At 35.8% G+C, this 26,164-nt stretch overlaps 1 protein-coding gene across 1 annotated transcript in view; it reads right to left on the bottom strand.

Annotated features, from left to right (window-relative positions):
• LOC139860201 (uncharacterized) overlaps window positions 1–26,164 on the bottom strand; it is a 57,646-nt gene that overhangs the window by 26,598 nt on the left and 4,884 nt on the right. The gene's annotated exons all lie outside the window — the stretch shown is intronic.

The raw sequence follows: 26,164 nt of genomic DNA, 5'->3' as shown, positions 1-26,164 counted from the left end.
GCGATCGCATGGCAAAAACCCTGAAAACCCATGCGATCGCATGGGGATAAAAATCAGGAAATGTGCCTATAAAAGGCCAGTTTGTTCGACGATATATATACACTTTATTTTTTTTACAATCAATATTTATATTTATATTATAATTATAATTTTAAATTTAAGTTTAATAATAATAATATATATATGAGGGTGTTTTAATTCGGGTTTCAAACCGCTTTAAGCTAAGGAAATATTGGGTATTGTTCGGGGTATTGTTCTTGAATCCAAGGCCAACTATACAGTCGTCTACCATCATTACATCTACGCAATTTGCCTACAATATTGAGTCTCAATATTGAACCGTGAGTTATAGTCTCCCTTTTTAAATACTTTAAATATTTTTGGGCTGAGAATACATGCAATTTATTTTAAACGCAATAAGACACAAGTACATACAAAATTCTACACTGAGTTAAACCGAAAATCCCTTAGCTTTCGTAACTAGTAGCTGCCAGTACATAGGATATGGACTGGTGGGCGCGAATAATTGTATATGGATCCATAGGGCTTGACATCCCCGTCCGAGCTAGAGCGCTAGCCTTTTAACAGACGTATGTTATTTGAGTTTAAGACACGTTGGTTTGCGTGTATTAAAACGAATGGGGTAATTATCACTATAGCGTTAAGTTTAGTTACCAGGGTGCTCTGTTACGTAGAATCTATTGATAAACTTTTGATGAAATCTTGTGGTCTATCTTTATATATGTTTATGACTCGAGCAATTAAACCTATAACTCACCAACATTCGTGTTGACTTTTTAGCATGTTTTATTCTCAGGTCCTTAGAATGCTTCCGCTGTGATGTGCTTGTTGCCTGCATGGAGTCTCTCATGCTTTGTACAAAGTTTATTGCATTCAAAATAAAACTGCGTTGTGTAATAAATAATTGGACTGTGAAGTCAACCTATAAATTAAAGACTTATGTATTTTGGGGTTTTGCTTATACCTAAGCACTCGCCCACATGTTTATAACTTTCTATGTTTAGAAAGTCACTTATTTTAATGAATGCAATATTTTATCAAAACGTATCATATAGAGGTCAAAACCTCACTGTGGAATCAATGATTAACGTGCTGCATCAATAGCGATTTTGACGGGTCGTTACAAATTACAAAAATATGAGTAATCATTCATGACTTATTTACATGAAAACAAAATTACATGTCCTTTATATCTAATCCATACACCAACAACCAAAAACACCTACGAACACTTTCATTCTTTAATTTTCTTCATCTAATTGATCTCTCTCAAGTTCTATCTTCAAGTTCTAAGTGTTCTTCATAAATTCTATAAGATCTAGTTTCATAAAATCAAGAATACTTCCAAGTTTGCTAGCTTACTTTCAATCTTGTAGAGTGATCATCCAACCTCAAGAAATATTTCTTATTTACAGTAAGATATCTTTCTAATACAAGGTAATACTCATATTCAATCTTTGATTCAATTTCTATAACTATAACAATCTTATTTCGAGTGAAAATCTTACTTGAACTGTTTTTGTGTCATGATTCTGCTTCAAGAACTTTCAAGCCATCCAAGGATCCTTTAAAGCTAGATCCATTTTTCTCATTTCCAGTAGCTTTATCCAGAAAACTTGAGGTAGTAATAATGTTCATAACATCATTCGATTCATACGAATAAAGCTATTTTTTTCTAAGGTTTAAACTTGTAATCACTAGAACATAGTTTAGTTAATTCTAAACTTGTTCGCAAACAAAAGTTAATCCTTCTAACTTTACTTTTAAAATCAACTAAACACATGTTCTATATATATATGATATGCTAACTTAATGATTTAAAACCTGGAAACACGAAAAACACCGTAAAACCGGATTTACGCCGTCGTAGTAACACCGCGGGCTGTTTTGGGTTAGTTAATTAAAAACTATGATAAACTTTGATTTAAAAGTTGTTCTTCTGGGAAAATGATTTTTCTTATGAACATGAAACTATATCCAAAAATCATGGTTAAACTCAAAGTGGAAGTATGTGTTTCAAAATGGTCATCAAGACGTCGTTCTTTCGACTGAAATGACTACCTCTTACAAAAATGACTTGTAACTTATATTTCCGACTATAAATCTATACTTTTTCTGTTTAGATTCATAAAATAGAGTTCAATATGAAATCATGGTAATTTGATTCACTCAAAACGGATTTAAAAGGAAGAAGTTATGGGTAAAACAATATTGGATAATTTTTCTTGTTGTAGCTACGTGAAAATTGGTAACAAATCTATATTAATCATGTCCTAGCTAACTCATATTGTATTATACATGTATTCTAATATATTATGTAATCTTGGGATACCATAGACACGTATGCAAATGTTTTGACATATCATATCGACCCATGTGTATATATTATTTGGAACAACCATAGACACTCTATATGCAGTAATGTGGGAGTTAGCTATACAGGGTTGAGGTTGATTCCAAAAATATATATACTTTGAGTTGTGATCTAGCCTGAGATGTGTATACACTGGGTCGTGGATTGATTCAAGATAATATATATCAATTTTTTTTCTGTACATCTAACTTTGGACAACTAGTTGTAGGTTACTAACGAGGACAGCTGACTTAATGAACTTAAAACATCAAAATGTATTAAAAGTGTTGTAAATATATTTTGAACATACTTTGATATATATGTACATATTTGTTATAGGTTCGTGAATCGACCAGTGGCCAAGTCTTACTTCCCGACGAAGTAAAAATCTGTGAAAGTGAGTTATAGTCCCACTTTTAAAATCTAATATTTTTAGGATGAGAATACATGCAGGTTTTATAAATGATTTACAAAATAGACACAAGTACGTGAAACTACATTCTATGGTTGAATTATCGAAATCGAATATGCCCCTTTTTATTAAGTCTGGTAATCTAAGAATTAGGGAACAGACACCCTAATTGACGCGAATCCTAAAGATAGATCTATTGGGCCTAACAAACTCCATCCAAAGTACCGGATGCTTTAGTACTTCGAAATTTATATCATATCCGAAGGGTGTCCCGGAATGATGGGGATATTCTTATATATGCATCTTGTTAATGTCGGTTACCAGGTGTTCACCATATGAATGATTTTTATCTCTATGTATGGGATATATATTGAAATATAAAATCTTGTGGTCTATTGTTACGATTTGATATATATAGGTTAAACCTATAACTCACTAACATTTTTTGTTGACGTTTTAAGCATGTTTATTCTCAGGTAATTATTAAGAGCTTCCGCTGTCGCATACTTAAATAAGGACAAGAATTGGAGTCCATGCTTGTATGATATTGTGTAAAAACTGCATTCAAGAAACTTATTTCATTGTAACATATTTGTATTGTAAACCATTATGTAATAGTCGTGTGTAAACAGGATATTTTAGATTATCATTATTTGATAATCTACGTAAAGCTTTTTAAACCTTTATTGATGAAATAAAGGTTATGGTTTGTTTTAAAATGAATGCAGTCTTTGAAAAACGTCTCATATAGAGGTCAAAACCTCACAACGAAATCAATTAATATGGAACGTTTTTAATCAATAAGAACGGGACATTTCAGTTGGTATCCGAGTGTTGGTCTTAGAGAACCAGAATTTTGTATTAGTGTGTCTTATCGAGTTTGTTAGGATGCATTAGTGAGTCTGGACTTCGACCGTGTTTACTTGAAAAATGATTGCTTAACAAATTTTGTTGGAAACTATATATTTTTAACATGTGAATATTATGTGATATATTAATGTAAGACCCAAATATTTATTGTACATAATGTATTTAAGGTGTACTATGTGTGTATGGAGTGTGCACAACATGTAGGTGTTGCTTGCTCGACCGTCGAAGGAAAACTGGACGTTGTTTGAGGTACAAGGTGTGTACGTACCTTTTCAACCCCAAATAAAGTTTGTGTTGATGTTTCAAAGCCTTACCATTGGAAAGAAAATCTTATTACGTTTCCAACGATATTTGATTCATCGAAAACGGAGCTACGGTCAAAAAGTTATGGCCAAAACAAGTTTCTGAAATCTGACCTGCAGAGTGGAGCGGCGCTCCACAATGTGGCGCGGCGCGCCGAATGGGTCAGAAGCAATTTTCAGCCTTTTTAAAGGCTTTAAATGAAGGGTACTTTGGTCTTTTCACTTGGGGACGGTTTGGGGTCATCAAAACTGATCCTTTGATCAGTTTGGATCACATTCTCACCCACCACAAACACTCTCTTCAAACCCTAGTGAGAGAAACCCACTTTTAGTGAGAGAGAGCTTGATTTGGAGAAGAAGGAGTTGGATTCTCACCAAAGCTCGGGTATCAAAGTTGTTCCACTCGTCAACGGCATCATTTTGGCGGTATTGGTAAGTTCTAACTCCGAATTTCATCTTAGTGAATTGATATTCAAGTTAGGGTTTTGAGTTAATTGGTTGTAAAACCCTTTTAGGTGATGAAGTGACTTTAGTGATGCTAGTAATCGGGTTTATTGTTATTGTTGGTGGATTTCGGTTTGGTGAACAAATTGGTTATGTTTAGAACTTGAAATTGGGTTTAATCACTAGGTTTAGTGATTGTGGAAGTATTGAAACCTATTTAGGGTTATTTGGTTGACTAACTTTGACTTTGGGTCAAACTAGGGTTTAAGTGTCATTTTGGGCAAGATAGGTGTTTAACACCTATGATCGGGTTTAATTGGCGTATTAAGACCATTCTCACTTGTGTTAGTGATTATTGGTTAATTTTGGGTGCGTTTTGTACTTGGAAGTGCATTTGGGTCAAATTTGCACTAAGTGTCAATTTGGGTTGATTTGTGAATCCATTCTAAGTGTATTGTTGTAATTATGATAATGGAATAGGTATTTTCCATTGGCGAGTTGCAGATTATTTGGAAGCTTTCATCAAGACTTCAAGGTGAGTGTTAATATCCTATATGCATATGTATGTGTAGGATGGGTGCGGGTCGGGTGAAGTTATTCTCGGCTATAGAGCTCACTTCACATATAGGTGGATTTGATGGACTTGTGCATAGGTCCAATTGGCACGGTTGTGCGTTTTGGTTGACTACCTTTGGCAAAGTACACATTTTGGGTGTACGTTATCACACGTGGTTGTGAGTGGAATAATTATGCGTGTATGTATGTAATGTATTTAATTGTGTTGTACGAATGTGGTATTGTCGCGTTGTTTAAGACACCACGTTCTATGAAACGAGTAGTATTGTCGCGGTGTTTAAGACACTACTCATTGTGGAATTGACGAGTAGTATTGTCGCGGTGTTTAAGACACTACTCATTGTGTAATTGACTTGTGGTATTGTCGCGGTGTTTAAGACACCACAATGTCATGGGAGTGGAAGTGTCGCGGTGTTCAAGACACCACTCATTGTATTGAATGAAGTGTGGATTCGTCGCGGTGTTTAAGACGCCACATTGTTGTAAGGGTGAGTTAGTCGCGGTGTTTAAGACATCACCCGGGGGACTAGTGATTACGCGGTGTGTAAGTAACACTAGTGGATGTTATGAACTCCAACGGACTTTCATGTACCGTTCTCTTGTGTACTTGGTTAACCATGGTTGTATGAGTTATGTATTGGCATATTCAATTATGAACTATATGCTTTTGGTATTGCTAGCTATTGTGGACTTGCGGTTATTGGTATATGCACGATATGTTGCATGATTGTCGAATTGCTAATTCGTGATTAATGTTGTGTTGTCGTGATGTAGTTAACCCTCCGGGGGTAGTTATTGGCGTTGTTCACATTGGCGTTGGTGAACTTACCTTATTGATGGTATTATTAGCTTGTTGCTTAGTGATCGTATGGTATACTTAGATTAGCTTGCCTTTAGGCTTGGACGCTCCGGTATGCGGTATTTGTTTATTTATGTGGCGTGTCCATTTTATGCATATATATGTATGTAGTATATTATCATTCACTAAGCGTTAGCTTACCCTCTCGTTGTTGACTCTTTTTATAGATTGCATGCGGATTGGTGGCTCGGGTAAGCGCGAGGACTAGAAGACGTGCATAGTTGCTTTAGTGACTTACTTTTGGATCATTTAGGATTGGGTAGCGTATTCCCAATCGCCATGCTCGGCTTTGTTGAATTAAAAGTCTTTTGGTCAAATATTGTATTTCGGTACTTAAGGTGGTAAAATGGGTCGTTGTGGGACCCGCTTCGTAAACTCAATTTTATTAATTAAACGTGCTAGTTTTATATATATGAATTTATGGTTAAAAGCGTTTTGGCTAAAAATGTCGGGAACTAGTCAAACATTTTCGTTAAATTGACTTCCGGGGACAGCGGGCTGTCCAGGTGGTTTGGCGCGCCGCGCACCCACCTGGCGCGCCGCGCAAATGAACTGCACCAGAAATTTTTTTTTTATGTTGTGAAATTTAACGGGAATTGTCGTGGTTTGGTTTGGGTTGTTACAATTAATCTCTTAACGCGTTTGATATTATGTGATAGATGTCTACCTCTAAAACAAGTCCCATTGACTCACCTAATAATAATGAAGAGTCAAATGCAAATTGGAATGATTCGTGGACTGATTCACAAGTTCCCGAAGAGGAACCGGAAGAAGAGTCGGAACCGGAAGAAGAATCGGAACCGGAAGAAGAATCGGAACCGGAAGAAGAATCGGAACCGGAAGAAGAAATAGAACCAGTGGGGGAAATAATAAAACGGTTAAGTAGAAGAAAATCCTCAACCAATCGACCAAAGTTAATTATGGTCAATGGTGTTTCCGCCAAGGAAGCAAAGTATTGGGAGGATTACCAATTCTCCGATGAATCGGATCCCGACAAGGATTCTGATGATGTTATAGAAATTACCCCAACATAATTTAATAAGGCAAAAGAGAACAATAAGGGAAAGGGAATAAAAATAGAGAAATTTGATTCCAAACCCGATGAACTTTATATGTATCGTCAACACCCGTATTTCTTAAGTTGTGACAATAACCCGGGAACCTCTAAACCACCAGGTTTTTCTAAACCAATGTGGAAAACGACGGCTCGTATTAGGGGAACATCATATATCCCTAGAAACTTGGCAAAACGAACCAAAATCGAAGAAGAAGAAACGAGCGAGTTGGAATAAGATAGTTGTATTCGTGTGGTGTAATATATGTAATATAGTGTGCTTATGCTTTATGATATATGTAAAAATTGCTTGTATTAATAAGTATTTTTTTTTATGAATCTAACTCTTGTCTATTTTACAGTATAAAAACACAAAATGGATAGACAACCCAATATTTTAAGAGACCTACCCGGAGACATGATTGATGAAATCTTGTCTAGAGTCGGTCAGAATTCCTCAGCACAACTATTTAAGGCGAGATCAGTTTGTAAGACATTCGAAGAACGTTCCAAGAATGCCTTGGTTTATAAAAGGCTTTCGTTTGAAAGATGGGGGATATCACATTGGGAAATCCATAAGTTACGATGTGTTTACTTTGATGCATATATTGCAGGGAACCCAAATACTATTTTACGCAACGGGTTAAGAAATTATTTTGACTCAATATATCCGAATATAGGACTTCGTGATTTAGAAAAAGCGGCTAACATGTAACATAAAGAAGCATGTTATGCTTACGGGTTAATAATGTTCGCTTCTCACCAAAGTGAGAACAAGAACATCGGGCTACAACTATTAAACAAAACGTTCCCACAAGTGACAGAGTCGGTAATTGGGGTAAGAAATGAGGTTTTTAGGTTATTACGAGACTGTTGGTCATTACGTAACCTTCATCCTTTTGACGACATTACAACACATTGTCTTACTATCGGTCACAACGGTTTATGTTCCACAAAACCAAGGATGGGAAGTGGTATTAGTAAAACCAGAATGCATGACTTGTTTCTGGACGTATGAATTACGTGTCTTTATTGCCTTTGCTGAACGCCTTATTTATTAACTAGAATTATCTTCGCAACTACTTTGTATCAAAGTTTTATGTGCTATATTTCATGCTATATTTAAATAGCGGTATTGTAAGTTTGCAAGTTATTGTATAAAGGCTTGAATATATATATTTTTTTGTTTTTGTTTTTGTGATTAGTTTTTCATATAGAATTGTAGTAGTTGAAATGGTATGTTAGCTACTAAGTATGAACTTGACGGGTAGGTACTACCCGAATTAAAGAGTATAAAATGCTAATATGAAGAAAGAGCTTTTATAAATAAGTTCATATTACGCTACGAAATACTATTGACTACTCTTGATATTTTATATGATTAACTCGTTTCATTTGACTATTTTGAAGGAAATGGCACCGACTACTCGACACACCTTGAATATGAGCGAAGAGGAATTTCATGCCTTTCTTGCTTCAAACATAGCCGCAGTACAGGCTGCGCTACATACCAACAATAACCTTGGATCTAGCAGTACAGAAAATCGTGTAGGATGCACCTACAAAGAATTCACTGCCTGCAAACCTTTGGAATTTGATAGAACCGAAGGACCGATCGGATTGAAACGGTGGACCGAGAAGGTCAAATCGGTGTTTGCCATAAGTAAGTGTACTGAAGAGGACAAAGTGAAGTACGCTACGCATACCTTCACAGGTTCTGCATTAACATGGTGGAATACCTATCTAGAGCAAGTGGGACAAGATGATGCTTACGCACTACCGTGGTCAGCATTCAAGCACTTGATGAACGAGAAGTACCGTCCCAGAACCGAGGTCAATAAGCTCAAGACAGAACTTAGAGGGTTACGAACCCAAGGATTTGATATTACAACATACGAAAGACGATTCACAGAATTATGCCTATTGTGTCCGGGAGCGTTCGAAGATGAGGAAGAGAAGATCGACGTGTTTGTGAAAGGATTACCGGAAAGAATCCAAGAAGATATAAGTTCACACGAGCCCGCCTCTATACAACAGGCATGTAGAATGGCTCACAAACTAGTGAACCAGATTGAAGAAAGAATTAAAGAACAGACTGCTGAAGAGGCCAATGTGAAGCAAGTCAAAAGAAAGTGGGAGGAAAACGGTGATAAGAATCACCAATACAACAACAACAACAATTACAACAATAATCGCAACAACTATCCCAACAATCGCAACATCAATCGCAACTACAATAAACGGCCCAACAACAGCAACAACAACAACAACAACAGCAGCAACTACAACAATCATCCCAACAACAATAATAACCGCAACAACAACAACAATCAGAAGCAACTATGCCAAAGGTGTGAAAAGTATCACTCGGGATTCTGCACCAAATTTTGCAACAAGTGTAAAAGAAATGGTCATAGCGCGGCAAAGTGTGAGGTCTACGGACCAGGGGTTAACAGAACGAAAGGAACAAATGGTGTCGGAATGAGTAATAGCGGAGCAAGTAGTGTCAGAGCAAGTTATGCCAATGTAGTTTGTTATAAATGTGGAAAACTGGGCCACATTATTATAAATTGCCCGAACCAGGAGAACACGAATGGACAAGGCCGCGGAAGAGTTTTCAATATTAATGCGGCAGAGGCACAGGAAGACCCGGAGCTTGTTACGGGTACGTTTCTTATTGACAATAAATCTGCTTACGTTTTATTTGATTCTGGTGCGGATAGAAGCTATATGAGTAGAGATTTTTGTGCTAAATTAAGTTGTCCATTGACGCCTTTGGATAGTAAATTTTTACTCGAATTAGCAAATGGTAAATTAATTTCAGCAGATAATATATGTTAGAATCGAGAAATTAAACTGGTTAGCGGAACATTTAAGATTGACTTGATACCAGTAGAGTTAGGGAGTTTTGATGTGATAATCGGTATGGACTAGTTGAAAGAAGTGAAAGCAGAGATCATTTGTTAAAAAAATGCAATTCGCATTATACGAGAAAAAGAAAAACCCTTAATGGTGTACGGAGAAAAGGGCAACACGAGGCTACATCTTATTAGTAATTTGAAGGCACAAAAACTAATAAGAAAAGGTTGCTATGCTATTCTAGCACACGTCGAGAAAGTACAAACTGAAGAAAAGAGCATCAATGATGTTCCCGTCACCAAAGAATTTCCCGATGTATTTCTGAAAGAATTACCGGGATTACCCCCACATCGATCCGTTGAATTTCAAATAGATCTTGTACCAGGAGCTGCACCAATATCTCGTGCTCCTTACAGACTCGCACCCAGTGAGATGAAAGAACTGCAAAGCCAATTACAAGAACTTTTAGAGCGTGGTTTCATTCGACCAAGCACATCACCGTGGGGAGCTCCTGTTTTGTTTGTCAAGAAGAAAGATGGTACATTCAGGTTGTGTATCAACTACCGAGAGTTGAACAAACTTACCATCAAGAACCGCTACCCACTACCGAGAATCGACGACTTATTTGATCAACTACAAGGATCGTCTGTTTATTCAAAGATTGACTTACGTTCCGGGTATCATCAAATGCGGGTGAAAGAAGATGATATTCCAAAGACTGCTTTCAGAACACGTTACGGTCATTACGAGTTTATGGTCATGCCGTTTGGTTTGACTAATGCACCAGTTGTGTTCATGGACCTTATGAACCGAGTGTGTGGACCATACCTTGACAAGTTTGTCATTGTTTTCATTGATGACATACTTATTTACTCAAAGAATAACCAAGAACACGGTGAACATTTGAGAAAGGTGTTAGAAGTATTGAGGAAGGAAGAATTGTACGCTAAGTTTTCAAAGTGTGCATTTTGGTTGGAAGAAGTTCAATTCCTCGGTCACATAGTGAACAAAGAAGGTATTAAGGTGGATCCGGCAAAGATAGAAACTGTTGAAAAGTGGGAAACCCCGAAAACTCCGAAACACATACGCCAGTTTTTAGGACTAGCTGGTTACTACAGAAGGTTCATCCAAGACTTTTCTAGAATAGCAAAACCCTTGACTGCATTAACGCATAAAGGGAAGAAATTTCAATGGAAGGATGAACAAGAGAAAGCGTTTTAGTTATTGAAGAAAAAGCTAACTACGGCACCTATATTGTCATTGCCTGAAGGGAATGATGAATTTGTGATTTATTGTGACGCATCAAAGCAAGGTCTCGGTTGTGTATTAATGCAACGAACGAAGGTGATTGCTTATGCGTCTAGACAATTGAAGATTCACGAACAAAATTATACGACGCATGATTTGGAATTAGACGCGGTTGTTTTTGTATTAAAGACTTGGAGGCACTACTTATATGGGGTCAAAAGTATTATATATACCGACCACAAAAGTCTTCAACACATATTTAATCAGAAACAACTGAATATGAGGCAGCGTAGGTGGATTGAATTGTTGGATGATTACGACTTTGAGATTCGTTACCACCCGGGGAAGGCAAATGTGGTAGCCGACGCCTTGAGCAGGAAGGACAGAGAACCCATTCGAGTAAAATCTATGAATATAATGATTCACAATAACCTTACTACTCAAATAAAGGAGGCGCAACAAGGAGTTTTAAAAGAGGGAAATTTAAGGGATGAAATACCCAAAGGATCGGAGAAGCATCTTAATATTCGGAAAGACGGAACCCGGTATAGGGCTGAAAGGATTTGGGTACCAAAATTTGAAGATATGAGAGAAATGGTACTTAGAGAAGCTCATAAAACCAGATACTCAATACATCCTGGAACGGGAAAGATGTACAAGGATCTCAAGAAATATTTTTGGTGGCCGGGTATGAAAGTCGATGTTTCTAAATACGTAGGAGAATGTTTGACGTGTTCTAAGGTCAAAGCTGAGCATCAGAAACCATCAGGTCTACTTCAACAACCCGAAATCCCGAAATGGAAATGGGAAAACATTACCATGGATTTCATCACTAAATTGCCAAGGACTGCAAGTGGTTTTGATACTATTTGGATAATAGTTGATCGTCTCACCAAATCAGCACACTTCCTACCAATAAGAGAAGATGACAAGATGGAGAAGTTAGCATGACTGTATTTGAAGGAAGTCGTCTCCAGACATGGAATACCAATCTCTATTATCTCTGATAGGGATGGCAGATTTATTTCAAGATTCTGGCAGACATTACAGCAAGCATTAGGAACTCGTCTAGACATGAGTACTGCCTATCATCCATAAACTAATGGGCAGAGCAAAAGGACGATACAAACGCTTGAAGACATGCTACGAGCATGTGTTATTGATTTCGGAAACAGTTGGGATCGACATCTACCGTTAGCAGAATTTTCCTACAACAACAGCTACCATTCAAGCATTGAGATGGCGCCGTTTGAAGCACCTTATGGTAGAAAGTGCAGGTCTCTAATTTGTTGGAGTGAAGTGGGGGATAGACAGATTACGGGTCCGGAGATAATACAAGAAACTACCGAGAAGATCATCCAAATTCAACAACGGTTGAAAACCGCCCAAAGTCGACAAAAGAGCTACGCTGACATTAAAAGAAAAGATATAGAATTTGGAATTAGAGAGATGGTCATGCTTAAAGTTTCACCTTGGAAAGGCGTTGTTCGATTTGGTAAACGAGGGAAATTAAATCCAAGGTATATCGGACCATTCAAGATTATTGATCGTGTCGGACCAGTAGCTTACCGACTTGAGTTACCTCAACAACTCGCGGCTGTACATAACACTTTCCACGTCTCGAATTTGAAGAAATGTTTTGCTAAAGAAGATCTCACTATTCCGTTAGATGAAATCCAAATCAACGAAAAACTTCAATTCATCGAAGAACCCGTCGAAATAATGGATCGTGAGGTTAAAAGACTTAAGCAAAACAAGATACCAATTGTTAAGGTTCGATGGAATGCTCGTAGAGGACCCGAGTTCACCTGGGAATGAGAAGATCATATGAAAAAGAAATACCCGCATTTATTTCCAGAAGATACGTCAACACCTCCAACTGCTAAAAATTTCGGGATGAAATTTATTTAACTGGTAGGTACTGTAGTGACCTGAACTTTTCCATGTTTATATATATATTAAATGAAATTGTTATTTACATGATTAAGTGTTTCCAACATGTTAAGCAATCAAACTTGTTAAGACTTGATTAATTGAAATAGGTTTCATATAGACAATTGACCACCCAAGTTGACCGGTGATTCACGAACTTTAAAACTTGTAAAAACTATATGATGACATATATATGGTTATATATATAGTTAACATGATATTATGATAAGTAAACATATCATTAAGTATATTAATAATGAACTACATATGTAAAAACAAGACTACTAACTTAATGATTTTGAAACGAGACATATATGTAACGATTATCTTTGTAACGACATTTAATGTATATATATCATATTAAGAGATATTCGTACATCATAATATCATGATAATATAATAATTTAAAATTTCATTTGATATTATAAACATTAGGTTAACAACATTTAACAAGATCGTTAACCTAAAGGTTTCAAAACAACACTTACATGTAACGACTAACGATGACTTAACGACTCAGTTAAAATGTATACACATGTAGTGTTTTAATATGTATTCATACACTTTTGAAATACTTCAAGACACTTATCAAAATACTTCTACTTAACAAAAATGCTTACAATTACATCCTCGTTCAGTTTCATCAACAATTCTACTCGTATGCACCCGTATTCGTACTCGTACAATACACAGCTTTTAGATGTATATACTATTGGTATATGTCATAACCCGTCCTTAACCATAAGAACGCGTTAGATAACGTATGATTTCATTGCGAGGTATTGACCTCTATATGAGACATTTTTGAAAGAAAACTGCATATATTATACATTACAAACCATAACCATTATTTTTGTTACAAGCTTAAGACAATAAAAAGAAGATTAACGTTTAGCGATAATCTTCGACTTACAAACTTTACAAATGATGACAACAACACGGTTTCTAGCATATTTTACAATACAACATCTCGGATATGCAGTTTTATTTTTGACACAAACATGCGTACGCAAGATCCTGGTTAGATCCAACATGATGCAGCGGAAGCTTTAGAAATCACCTGAGAATAGACATGTTTTAAAAGGTCAACATAAAGTTGGTGAGATATAGGTTTAATGCCGGCAGCAATATATATATATAGACCACAAGATTTCGTATATAAACAGTTTAATAAAAGTATTCTAAGTGGTTGAGCACTTGGTAACCATACTTAACATTTTCACGTCGCATATTCCCTTTAATATGAAATCTTACTACACCGTACCAAGTGTAGTCACAAAACGAAGTACTGTGCAACCGTTGAATACTGGTCGTCCAGTCCGGTTGGGGTTGTCAGGCCCGATAGATCTATCAACAGGATTCGCGTTTACAATACCGCTGTAAATATTAGTTACCAAGCTACAGGGAAGTATGCCAGTGGTACAACTCAACGTAGAATATATTTTTCAGTTACTTGTGTCCATAACGTAAAACATAAAATACATGTATTCTCATCCCGAAATATTTAGAGTTTAAAAGTGGGACTATATACTCACTCTTGTCTTGATGATATATATATTTTGACTCGGTCTTCCGGTTGATATCACGAACCTATCCATATATAATATATCAATATGTTTTCATTTTAAAACAAACGTTATATATATATACTTGTTATACTTTTAATACTTTGAATATTTCCTTAGTCCGAAGTTAGCAGTCCGAGGTTAGCAATTCAATTTTAATGGTTCATTTTTAGATGTTTAATATACCCGCAATGAATAAATACAACCCCCAACGAAATAAATAAAACTCCCGTAAAACCCCATCATAAATGTATTGGTCGAGATTAATCTTGACCCATGGTACCGGTGTTGTCAAATGACGTGTTGCGTACATAAAGTACCGGTGTTGTCAAATGACGTGTTGCGTACAATCATGGGATCTTATGATTAATCTTCTCGTGTTGCTTACGGGTGATCCTGAACCATATGAAATTGAATTATGAGTACATATATATAAAATATCATGTTATCTTAGAAGTATGTGATTTTATGTAAATTTTTCCAATGAATCCCGAAGTTGAAATTGTCTAGGATAACCAATTTTGTTTCGGTCATAGTTTCTTCGTTACAAGTCCGTTTTCGTTGATTCAAATTGCCATCTTCTTGGATCGAGTTCTTCTTTAAGACTATGAACTGTAAATACCTTGGTTTGTATTCAAAATCATACGGCATAAGTGAAAGTTTAGTGAAACATATGAAGTTAAACATTTTTGTTACAACAAAATCATTTAATGACCATTTTTCCAAAAATACTTATACTTTGAAAAACCAAGTTTTATCTTGTTAAATTAACATATAAATAAGTTATATTACATGTCTTGAAGTATTTTAAAAGTTAAGTTAGAAGGATCTATTTAGTTTGCAAACAAGTTTGAAAACATTCAAACTATGTTCTTGTTGTTAAACTTGTATACCACAAAATATGATAGCTATATATATATGAATCGAATAAGGTTATGAACATAGATTCTACCTCAAGTTCCTTGGATGAAGTTGCTGTAAAAGAGAAGTAAGAAGCTAGAATCAAAAGGGTGCTAGAGGTGGATGAAAGATTGGAAGTAAGTTGGTGTTCTTGGAAGGATTTCTTGAAGTGTTTTTGTATGGTTTTCTTATGGTGTTTTAGTATGGTTTTTGAAGCTAGATCTTCTTGGTAAGTTGCTGAAGTGTTATGGAGTTTAAAGTTCTTGAAAGAGTGTGTGTTTTTGCTAAGATAATTGAAGTGAAAGTGAATCAAAAATGGGAAATGAATGGAAGTATTTAAGGTGGTGATGGTGGCGTTTTTGATGGTGTACAAGGACAAAAGTTTTAGTTGTTTTCTTGTATAATTAGTCAAGCAATCCTACAAAAGTAATTACCTAGCTCTAAGGGCATGAATAATGGCTGGTTAGGTGGTGATTTTGATGTGTATTTACTATTAGTAAATACGTATAGGAGCTAGGTATGATACGAGTACAAATACTCTAGGTATACGTATAGAAATTTTGTGAAAAATGAAATGAGGATTCAAATATAGCTATCTTTTGTGAACACACTTATATGGTTTTATGTATTTAAGTTCCTTAAAAGTAATTAAATACATTACTTATACAATATATGTATAACATTATAAGTCTTAAGTATATATGTCAAATAACGTTACGTATTGTTATCGTTTTGAAAACTTAAGTTAGTAGTTTCAAAATACACATATAACTTGTTGTTATTAATATAAAATGAGGTATTAAAACATTCTTTAATCATGTTAAATATGTATATATACATATATATACACAAACGTATAATTATCATATATTGTATAGTTCGTGATATCATCGGTCAAACTAGACGGTCAAACGTTGTGTAAAACTCTTTTCGGAAATATAAGTCTCAACAATTTGGATTGCTTATCATGTTGGTAAGGTTTAATTTATGTAAATATCAATCTTATAAGTATAGAACGATCGAAAAAGTGCGGGTCGTTACATTACCTCCCCGTTAAATAAATTTCGTCCCGAAATTTTAAAATTGTACCTATTTTGCGTTATCGAGAACAAGTGCGGATACTTTCGTTTCATCTGATCCTCTCGTTCTCAAGTAAACTCGGGACCTCTTCGAGCATTCCAACGAACCTTAACAATCGGTATATTGCTCTGTTTGAGCTGTTTAACTTCACGGTCCATGATTTCGATTGGTTCTTCGACGAATTGTAGTTTCTCGTCGACATGGATTTCTTCGAGAGGAATGGTAAGGTCTTCCTTTGTAAGACACTTCTTAAGGTTCGAGATGTGAAAGGTATTATGTACTCCGGCGAGTTGTTGCGGTAACTCGAGTCGATAAGCTACCGGTCCAATGCGTTCGATAATCTTGAACGGGCCTACGTACCTTGGGTTCAGTTTACCCCTTTTTCCGAAACGTATTACACCTTTCCATGGTGACACCTTTAGCATAACCATGTCCCCGACCTGAAACTCTAATGGTTTCCTTCGAACATCGGCGTAGCTCTTTTGGCGACTACGGGCTGTTTTCAATCTCTCCTTGATTTGCACTATCTTCTCAGTCGTTTCATGTATGATCTCAGGACCAGTTAATTGTCGATCTCCTACTTCATTCCAACAGATAGGAGATCTACACTTCCTTCCATACAATGATTCGAATGGCGCAGCTCCAATGCTCGCATGATAACTATTATTATACGAGAATTCTGCTAACGGTAGATATTTATCCCATCCGTTTCCAAAATCAATCACACATGCCCTGAGCATGTCTTCAAGAGTCTGAATTGTTCTTTCACTCTGCCCGTCGGTCTGCGGATGATATGCGGTACTCATATCCAAACGAGTTCCTAGTGCCTCCTGTAGTGATTGCCAAAACTTTGAGGTAAATCTACTATCACGATCGGATATAATGGAAATAGGTATTCCATGCCTTGAAACAACTTCCTTTATATACAATCGTAATAGTTTCTCCATTCTATCTGTTTCCTTTATAGGCAAGAAATGTGCAGACTTGGTGAGACGATCAACAATCACCCAAATGGTGTCGTATCCCCAGGCAGTCTTTGGTAACTTCGTGATGAAATCCATGGTAATACCATCCCATTTCCATTCTGGGATTTCTGGTTGTTGAAGTAACCCTGACGGCTTTTGATGTTCTGCTTTGACTTTGGAACAAGTCAAACATTCCCCAACATATGTTGCAACGTCGGTCTTTAAGTTAGGCCACCAATAACATGTCTTAAGATCTTGATACATCTTTCCAACTCCAGGATGTATCGAGTATCTTGTCTTATGTGCCTCGTTCAATATCAACTTCCTTAATCCACCCAACTTCGGTACCCAAATACGATTTGCAAAATATCTAATTCCGTCTTCCCGTATAACGAGTTGCTTCTCATACTTCTTCATTATTTCCTTCTTTATGTTTTCTTTATTGAGTGCTTCTTGTTGAACTTCTTTGATTTGTGAGTTGAGATTCATGCGAATTTTTATATTCATTGCTCGAACTCGAATTGGTTCTCGTTCCTTTCTGCTTAAAGCATCGGCCACCACGTTCGCCTTTCCGGGATGATAACGAATTTCACAATCATAGTCGTTTATTAACTCGACCCACCTACGTTGCCTCATGTTCAATTGTTTCTGATCAAAAATATGTTGAAGGCTTTTATGATCAGTAAACACAGTGAATTTAACCCCATACAAGTAGTGTCTCCACATCTTCAATGCAAACACGACTGCTCCCAATTCTAGATCATGCGTCGTATAATTTCGCTCGTGAATCTTCAATTGTCGGGATGCAAATGCAATAACTTTCTTCCGTTGCATAAGAACACAACCAAAACCTTGTCGCGAAGCGTCACAATATATTTCAAAATCATCGTTCCCTTCTGGTAACGATAAAATAGGCGCCGTAGTCAACTTCTTTTTCAGTAATTGAAATGCACTCTCCTGCTCAGAAGTCCATTCATATTTCTTCCCTTTTTGCGTTAACGCTGTCAACGGCTTAGCTATTCGGGAAAAATCTTGAATAAACCTTCTATAATAACCGGCTAAACCCAAAAATTGGCGTATTTGTGTTGGTGTCTTAGGAGTCTCCCATTTTTCAATAGCTTCAGTTTTTGCTGGATCAACCTGAATTCCTTCGCTATTAACAACATGGCCAAGAAATTGCACTTCTTTCAACCAAAAAGCACACTTAGAAAATTTAGCATATAGCTGTTCTTTTCTTAACAACTCCAATATCAACCTTAAATGCTTTTCATGCTCTTGCTCACTCTTGGAATAGATAAGAATATCATCAATGAAAACGATAACAAACTTATCTAAATACGGACTACAAACTCGATTCATGAGGTCCATGAATACAGCTGGCGCATTTGTCAACCCAAACGGCATGACCAAAAATTCGTAATGACCATAACGTGTCCGAAAAGCAGTTTTCGGAATGTCCTCTTCTTTAACGCGTAGTTGATGATAGCCCGATCTTAAGTCGATTTTCGAATAAACACATGATCCTTGCAATTGATCAAATAAGTCATCAATTCTCGGTAGTGGATATCGATTCTTGATAGTTAACTTATTTAATTCACGATAGTCTATACACATCCTAAAAGATCCATCTTTCTTCTTAACAAACAAAATTGGAGCTCCCCACGGTGAAGTACTCGGTCGTATGAATCCACGGTCCAGTAATTCTTTTAACTGACTTTGAAGTTCTTTTAACTCGGACGGTGCAAGTCTATATGGAGCACGAGCCACTGGTGCAGCTCCTGGTACTAAATCTATTTGAAATTCTACCGATCTAAATGGAGGTAATCCCGGCAATTCTTCCGGAAAAACTTCAGGAAAATCTCTTGCCACAGGCACGTCGTTGATGCACTTTTCTTTCTTTTCGACTTTATTAACATGTGCTAAAATAGCGTAACATCCCTTTTCTAAACACTTCTTGGCTTTCAAACAGCTAATGAGTTTTAGCTTTGAATTACCCTTCTCTCCATAAATCATCACCGGTATTTTATCCTTACCAGGAATACGAATTGCCTTCTTGGCACAAACAACTTCCGCTCCTATTTTGGACATCCAGTCCATGCCGACTATTACATCAAAACCTCCTAATTCTACGGGTATTAAGTCGATTTTAAACGTTTCTCCGGCTAGATTTATTTCACAACCACGACAAATTTTATCAGCTTTAATTAGTTTACCATTAGCTAACTCAATCAAGTACTTAGCATCTAGAGGTAATGATGAACAATTCAATTTAGTGTAAAAATTTCTACACACGTAGCTTCTATCGGCGCCAGTATCAAATAAAATAGATGCTGATAAGTTATTAATGGTAAACGTACCCGTAACAAGCTCCAGGTCTTCTCGTGCCTCTCTAGCATTAATAACAAACGCTCTTCCACGTGCAGGTTCACCATTCTGATTCGGGCACTGGCTCTTATAGTGACCTTGTTTTCCACACCCAAAACAAGTAATGTTAGCCAAAGCAGTTCTATTTGCGTTGGTGGCAGGAGTCTTGTTACCATTTGCATTTGTAACGAGAGCCTTACAATCTTCAGCAAGATGTCCCTGTCGATTGCATTTGGTGCACAACACACTACAGTAACCAAAGTGATGTTTGTGACAACGGTTGCATAAAGGACTTTGTCCTTTGTAACCAAAGCCTGAACCGCTACCCGCACCTTTCGGGGTTTCTGGTTTCTTAAAAGATTGCTGTTGGTAACCTCGATCATAATTTCCGTTCCACTTCCTTTTGTTACTCGATACCTTCACCTCAGTAGTGAATGCTTTCTTATCCAGAATGACCTGATCCATTAACTCGTTTGCCATGGTTATAGCTTCATGAATTGTCTTAGGTTTCGATGCTGTAACGTTTGCCTTGACCTTTTTGGGCAAACCACCTTTGTACATTTCAATCTTCTGTGCTTCGGTTGGAACCAATTCAGGACATAGTAAAACCAATTCCATGAATCGCTGATTGTAGTTGGTGATTTCAGTACCAACCACCTTCAAACTTCGTAACTCATCTTCTAACTTAATAACCTCATTCCTTGGACAATACTCGGTGATTATCATTGCTTTGAATTCTTCCCATGGAGTATCATAAGCTACATCTCCTCCTACCGCCTTCACATAATTCTTCCACCATGTAAGTGCACTATCTTGTAAAGTGCACGATGCAAACTTGGTCATGTCTTTTTCATCACAACCACTGATTTTAAACACCGTCTCCATCTTTTCTATCCATCGGGTTAAACCGATCGGTCCTTCCGTTCCACTGAATGATGATGGCTTGCAAGCTTGAAACGTCTTGTAGGAGCATCCTACACGAGGATTTGGGTTAACTGCAGCAGCTCTTGCAGCTTCGACCCATAGCATTCTATCGTTCACTCGCTGGTTGATGAGTTCCTCGAGTTCTTGTTCCGTCATTCGATTCAATCGCGCCATTTCCTAATGAAAGAAAATAATTATTCACATGGAATATTATAGATGTAGTGTGTATTTATAGTACATTTATAGCTTGTTAATAATATGAACCAGGTATTATTATAAAAGCCTTTTCTTCTTATTAGCGTTTTATAATTATATCTTGGGTAGTACCTACCCGTTAATGTTCATACTTAATAGCTTAGTACAGAACCAATTACTACAATCTAAATAATACTTAACCATGGAAAATTATTGCATTTCATACTTCGCTATTTTACATATGCTTACATCAAACTTTAAACAAACCACACTAATAATATTATACAAAACATTATGTGATTCCATGGTTTAATACGGCAGCGCATCATTTGGTCTATTTCCCGAAACATTTATGTCCAGGGAATCCCCCAACGCGAATCCTAGCTGTCTCCCTACGTTTTGGCTGAGGTGCCAAAGTACTAGATGCGGGGATAGCACTAATAGGAATAGCGGGGATAGGGGTGGTAGTGTTGAGTGGAATTGGTGCCACATCATTCTCTTTAAACTCGGGATTTGGATTTTCTAATTCACTAGCTTTTCGTTTCTTTCCTAGTTCGAACTCGTCTTTTGTAATTTCCTGTATTTCTTCCTCGGGTTCACTTTCCTCCTCTGGTTCACTTTCCTCCTCGGGTTCACTTTCCTCCTCGGGTTCACTTTCCTCCTCGGGTTCACTTTCCGATATTTCTATAGTTGGTTCATCCGGAAATTGTGAGTCTTCCCCAAAAATACCACTTTCGTCATCGGATATGTTAATGACTGAAACACAATCTGAAGGTTCTGATTCGGAGTCGCTGAATGTGATAATAAGTTTCGAGCCCGACATCTATCACATAACAACTAACCCATTAGTACTTACATAATATTTACATATAAATTTTTAACCAACAGTGATAAACAATGGTTTTTAAAATCAGACCCGGTCAAAGTCCAGACTTTACTAATGTATCCTAACGACTTCTTGGTTAGACACACTAATGCAAACCTGGTTCGCTAAGACCAACGCTCTGATACCACATGTCATAACCCGTCCTTAACCATAAGAACGCGTTAGATAACGTATGATTTCATTGCGAGGTATTGACCTCTATATGAGACATTTTTGAAAGAAAACTGCATATATTATACATTACAAACCATAACCATTATTTTTGTTACAAGCTTAAGACAATAAAAAGAAGATTAACGTTTAGCGATAATCTTCGACTTACAAACTTTACAAATGATGACAACAACACGGTTTCTAGCATATTTTACAATACAACATCTCGGATATGCAGTTTTATTTTTGACACAAACATGCGTACGCAAGATCCTGGTTAGATCCAACATGATGCAGCGGAAGCTTTAGAAATCACCTGAGAATAGACATGTTTTAAAAGGTCAACATAAAGTTGGTGAGATATAGGTTTAATGCCGGCAGCAATATATATATATAGACCACAAGATTTCGTATATAAACAGTTTAATAAAAGTATTCTAAGTGGTTGAGCACTTGGTAACCATACTTAACATTTTCACGTCGCATATTCCCTTTAATATGAAATCTTACTACACCGTACCAAGTGTAGTCACAAAACGAAGTACTGTGCAACCGTTGAATACTGGTCGTCCAGTCCGGTTGGGGTTGTCAGGCCCGATAGATCTATCAACAGGATTCGCGTTTACAATACCGCTGTAAATATTAGTTACCAAGCTACAGGGAAGTATGCCAGTGGTACAACTCAACGTAGAATATATTTTTCAGTTACTTGTGTCCATAACGTAAAACATAAAATACATGTATTCTCATCCCGAAATATTTAGAGTTTAAAAGTGGGACTATATACTCACTCTTGTCTTGATGATATATATATTTTGACTCGGTCTTCCGGTTGATATCACGAACCTATCCATATATAATATATCAATATGTTTTCATTTTAAAACAAACGTTATATATATATATACTTGTTATACTTTTAATACTTTGAATATTTCCTTAGTCCGAAGTTAGCAGTCCGAGGTTAGCAATTCAATTTTAATGGTTCATTTTTAGATGTTTAATATACCCGCAATGAATAAATACAACCCCCAACGAAATAAATAAAACTCCCGTAAAACCCCATCATAAATGTATTGGTCGAGATTAATCTTGACCCATGGTACCGGTGTTGTCAAATGACGTGTTGCGTACATAAAGTACCGGTGTTGTCAAATGACGTGTTGCGTACAATCATGGGATCTTATGATTAATCTTCTCGTGTTGCTTACGGGTGATCCTGAACCATATGAAATTGAATTATGAGTACATATATATAAAATATCATGTTATCTTAGAAGTATGTGATTTTATGTAAATTTTTCCAATGAATCCCGAAGTTGAAATTGTCTAGGATAACCAATTTTGTTTCGGTCATAGTTTCTTCGTTACAAGTCCGTTTTCGTTGATTCAAATTGCCATCTTCTTGGATCGAGTTCTTCTTTAATACTATGAACTGTAAATACCTTGGTTTGTATTCAAAATCATACGGCATAAGTGAAAGTTTAGTGAAACATATGAAGTTAAACATTTTTGTTACAACAAAATCATTTAATGACCATTTTTCCAAAAATACTTATACTTTGAAAAACCAAGTTTTATCTTGTTAAATTAACATATAAATAAGTTATATTACATGTCTTGAAGTATTTTAAAAGTTAAGTTAGAAGGATCTATTTAGTTTGCAAACAAGTTTGAAAACATTCAAACTATGTTCTTGTTGTTAAACTTGTATACCACAAAATATGATAGCTATATATATATGAATCGAATAAGGTTATGAACATAGATTCTACCTCAAGTTCCTTGGATGAAGTTGCTGTAAAAGAGAAGTAAGAAGCTAGAATCAAAAGGGTGCTAGAGGTGGATGAAAGATTGGAAGTAAGTTGGTGTTCTTGGAAGGATTTCTTGAAGTGTTTTTGTATGGTTTTCTTATGGTGTTTTAGTATGGTTTTTGAAGCTAGATCTTCTTGGTAAGTTGCTGAAGTGTTATGGAGTTTAAAGTTCTTGAAAGAGTGTGTGTTTTTGCTAAGATAATTGAAGTGAAAGTGAATCAAAAATGGGAAATGAATGGAAGTATTTAAGGTGGTGATGGTGGCGTTTTTGATGGTGTACAAGGACAAAAGTTTTAGTTGTTTTCTTGTATAATTAGTCAAGCAATCCTACAAAAGTAATTACCTAGCTCTAAGGGCATGAATAATGGCTGGTTAGGTGGTGATTTTGATGTGTATTTAGTATTAGTAAATACGTATAGGAGCTAGGTATGATACGAGTACAAATACTCTAGGTATACGTATAGAAATTTTGTGAAAAATGAAATGAGGATTCAAATATAGCTATCTTTTGTGAACACACTTATATGGTTTTATGTATTTAAGTTCCTTAAAAGTAATTAAATACATTACTTATACAATATATGTATAACATTATAAGTCTTAAGTATATATGTCAAATAACGTTACGTATTGTTATCGTTTTGAAAACTTAAGTTAGTAGTTTCAAAATACACATATAACTTGTTGTTATTAATATAAAATGAGGTATTAAAACATTCTTTAATCATGTTAAATATGTATATATACATATATATACACAAACGTATAATTATCATATATTGTATAGTTCGTGATATCATCGGTCAAACTAGACGGTCAAACGTTGTGTAAAACTCTTTTCGGAAATATAAGTCTCAACAATTTGGATTGCTTATCATGTTGGTAAGGTTTAATTTATGTAAATATCAATCTTATAAGTATAGAACGATCGAAAAAGTGCGGGTCATTACAGTATATACACTCCAATGATCAACTCTTAGCAGCCCATGTGAGTCACCTAACACATGTGGGAACCATCATTTGGCAACTAGCATGAAATATCTCATAAAATTACAAAAATATGAGTAATCATTCATGACTTATTTACATGAAAACAAAATTACATATCCTTTATATCTAATCCATACACCAACGAACAAAAACACCTATAAACACTTTCATTCTTCAATTTTCTTCATCTAATTGATCTCTCTCAAGTTCTATCTTCAAGTTCTAAGTGTTCTTCATAAATTCTACAAGTTCTAGTTTCATAAAATCAAGAATACTTCCAAGTTTGCTAGCTTACTTCCAATCTTGTAGAGTGATCATCCAACCTCAAGAAATCTTTCTTATTTATAGTAAGATATCTTTCTAATACATGGTAATACTCATATTCAATCTTTGATTCAATTTCTATAACTATAACAATCTTATTTCGAGTGAAAATCTTACTTGACCTGTTTTCGTGTCATGATTCTGCTTCAAGAACATTCAAGCCATCCAAGGATTCTTTGAAGCTAGATCCATTTTTCTCATTTCCAGTAGCTTTATCCAGAAAACTTGAGGTAGTAATGATGTTCATAACATCATTCGATTCATACATATAATGCTATCTTATTCGAAGGTTTAAACTTGTAATCACTAGAACATAGTTTAGTTAATTCAAAACTTGTTCGCAAACAAAAGTTAATCCTTCTAACTTGACTTTTAAAATCAACTAAACACATGTTCTATATCAATATGATATGCTAACTTAATGATTTAAAACCTGGAAACACGAAAAACACCGTAAAACCGGATTTACGCCGTCGTAGTAACACCGCGGGCTGTTTTGGGTTAGTTAATTAAAAACTATGATAAACTTTGATTTAAAAGTTGTTCTTCTGGGAAAATGATTTTTCTTATGAACATGAAACTATATCCAAAAATCATGGTTAAACTCAAAGTGGAAGTATGTTTTTCAAAATGGTCATCAAGACGTCGTTCTTTCGACTGAAATGACTACCTCTTACAAAAATGACTTGTAACTTATATTTCCAACTATAAACCTATAATTTTTCTGTTTAGATTCATAAAATAGAAACCATAGCAATTTGATTCACTCAAAACGGATTTAAAACGAAGAAGTTATGGGTAAAACAAGATTGGATAATTTTTCTTGTTGTAGCTACGTGAAAATTGGTAACAAATATATATTAATCATATCCTAGCTAACTTATATTGTATTATACATGTATTCTAATATATTATGTAATCTTGGGATACCATAGACACGTATGCAAATGTTTTGACATATCATATCGACCCATGTGTATATATTATTTGGAACAACTATAGACACTCTATATGCAGTAATGTGGGAGTTAGCTATACAGGGTTGAGGTTGATTCCAAAAATATATATAATTTG

Source organism: Rutidosis leptorrhynchoides, chromosome 7, assembly GCF_046630445.1.
Source record: "Rutidosis leptorrhynchoides isolate AG116_Rl617_1_P2 chromosome 7, CSIRO_AGI_Rlap_v1, whole genome shotgun sequence".
Classification (NCBI taxonomy): Eukaryota; Viridiplantae; Streptophyta; class Magnoliopsida; order Asterales; family Asteraceae; genus Rutidosis; species Rutidosis leptorrhynchoides.
This window is presented reverse-complemented; position numbering and strand designations above follow the sequence as displayed.